At 77.4% G+C, this 2,500-nt stretch overlaps 1 non-coding gene across 1 annotated transcript; it reads right to left on the reverse strand.

Annotated features, from left to right (window-relative positions):
* Window positions 1-298: 298 nt before the first annotated feature.
* On the reverse strand, window positions 299-451 carry LOC138684396 (5.8S ribosomal RNA). Its single transcript, XR_011323669.1, has one exon. It is a non-coding gene; the product is annotated as a 5.8S ribosomal RNA (ribosomal RNA).
* Window positions 452-2,500: the final 2,049 nt, after the last annotated feature.

The raw sequence follows: 2,500 nt of genomic DNA on the forward strand, positions 1-2,500 counted from the left end.
CTTCTCTCTCCCCACCGCCGCGCCAGGCCCGACCGGCTCGACGAACCCTGACGGCCCCGGCGGGACGAGCTCCGCCCAGCGGGTGCTCCGGGAGCGGGGAGCTTCGGAGCGCTCCCCGAGTCTCGATTTAGGGGGACGAAGGCCCTTGGCAGCCGCCGCCGCCGGGCTGCGGGGAACGACTCCCCGGGCCCGGGGCCGCGCGCGCGCGGGCCTGCGAGGCACCCCAGCCGCGCCGCTGCGACCGCCGCCCCGCCGCGAGGCGAGGGGCGGCGGCACAGACGGGCGATTGATCGTCAAGCGACGCTCAGACAGGCGTAGCCCCGGGAGGAACCCGGGGCCGCAAGTGCGTTCGAAGTGTCGATGATCAATGTGTCCTGCAATTCACATTAATTCTCGCAGCTAGCTGCGTTCTTCATCGACGCACGAGCCGAGTGATCCACCGCTAAGAGTTGTCTGGCTTTCGGCACCGCCCCGCACGCGCGAGGGGGCCAGGACCGCTCGCCACAGGCAAGCGGCCCCTCCGGAGGATGGCCCACCGCCCGCCCGCCCACCCCCCTCCGCACGCGCGGAGGGGGCACGGCGCAGCACGACGGAGAAGCCGCGCCTCTGCTGACCGTACAAGCACACACAGAGAAAGGGGGGGGAAAGGAACGGAAAACTCCGAACGGCAAGGCTGGGGAGCCCGCGCTCCCGACCGACCTGGGAAATGCCTTGCTGGCGTCGGAGGCGGCCCAGGCGCACGGGCTCGGCCCGGCCTCTGGGCAGAGGCAGCGATGCACCCGACCGCGCGCGGCCTGCCCACCACGCTCCGGACAACACGGCTGCTGCTGCTGGGCAGCAGCGGGGAGCCCCACCGGCCCCGCACGCGCCTCCGTGCCAGCTGCGCCGCACTACGACAGCCAGCTCCCCCGGGCTCGTCCCGACGGCAACTCCGCGGCCACGCCAACGGCTCCAAGAGGCGGCAACCGCCAGAGCCGGCGACGCACCGCCCGCGGCCTGCCGGACGGCACCCGCTGCCGCACCAGAGCGGCTGCCCTCCCGGAACCACCGCCACCGCTTCTCGCCTCGGCCCCTTCCACGGGCACGCCCCAGGTGGAAGGCGGACGGCGCTAAGCCGGGGACAGCGCCCGCTCTCCCCGTTTCCACGCGGAGACCGCGCGTGGGGTGCCCCCGCCCGCCCCCGCCCACCTGCCCGGCGCGGCCGGGAAGCGCGACGGGGAAGCGGCGGGCAGGGCCCGGGACAGGACAGCCGCGGCCGGCAGCGAGCGCCCTCCGGCCGACCGACAGGCCGAGCGGCGCCGCCAACGCTCAGCCGGGATGCCGCCCTTGCCAGCAGCCAGTGGCGGGAGACCGCCGAGCACTCGCCAGGGCGAGGGGGAGAACGGAGCGCAGCGCGGCGCAGCGCTGCGACGGAGGCGCGGCGGCCCGGCAGCCGCCCAGCGAGCCCCCACCGCGGGGACCCGCCACCCCGGGCAGTGAGCCCGCGCTCACGCCGGGGTCGCCCGTTTCGAGGCAGGCAGGCCGGCTACGGCCGACCGCACCGCGGTCTCCACCGAGACCGGACCGCGGAGAGGAGGGGGCAGCGGGACCCCTCCCCGGCACGGCTGCCCGCGGGATGAGCACGGGCGGCAGCCCACCAGGGGCCTTCGTGGGAGGAACTCCCGGCCCCTTTAAGGCACCGCCGCCCGGCCGCCCCCCGGGTCGCATCGAGCCGCCCGCGTCTTTAAACCTCCGCCCGGCTCCACGGCCTTCGACCCCCGGGCTCACCGAGGGAGGGCCGCGGAGGCGCGGACGCTAGGTACCTGGCCCTGGGGTGAGGGAAACGACCTGCAGGCCCCGCGGGGGTGCCTCCCCCGCTGCCGCCCTCGGGGGAGCGTCCGCCCGCGGGGGCGCGCCCGACATCCACCGCCACCACCACGTCCTCCTTCCCGGGGCCCGGGGTTTCCCTCAGTAGCCCGGCGCTGCGCCCGGGAGGAGAGCCGTGGCTCGGGCCGCCCGCTGGCGCGGGACACAGCCCGGCGGGGGCCTTGCCCACCAGAGGAGGCGGCGGCAGAGCCCCCCCCGCCCCGGCTCCCTCGTGGGGAGAGGTGCGGGGGGGGGCGCCGCCGCCACCCCACCCGGCGCCGCGCACCCGCCCGGAATGCCCGGAGGCCTTTCCCCTGCGCGGCCGGCCGGGCTGCTCCGCAGCAGCCCGACACGGTGCGGGCAGGGTCGCGGGAGACGCCTCCCGCGACCCCGGAGGACCCTCTCCTCTCGCGCCGCTCGCGCCCTGCTGCCCCGTCCTCATCGCCGCTCGCCGCTTCCTCCTCCTGCCCGAGCGGGCTCGGCCGGCGGGGCTCGTCACACCCCGCGCCGGCGGCCCCCCTTCCCGCGCGCTGCCGCCCGCGCTCTGACCGGGGCGCCCCTCTTGGCCCCGAGGGCCGCGCCCCAAACCCTCCCCGGCAGCGGACCGCCGTCGGGCGAGGCGGGGCCGGTCCCCGGAGAAGGGCGCCGGCCGGCG

This window comes from Haliaeetus albicilla, unplaced genomic scaffold (assembly GCF_947461875.1).
Source record: "Haliaeetus albicilla unplaced genomic scaffold, bHalAlb1.1 scaffold_57, whole genome shotgun sequence".
In the NCBI taxonomy this organism is placed as follows: Eukaryota; Metazoa; Chordata; class Aves; order Accipitriformes; family Accipitridae; genus Haliaeetus; species Haliaeetus albicilla.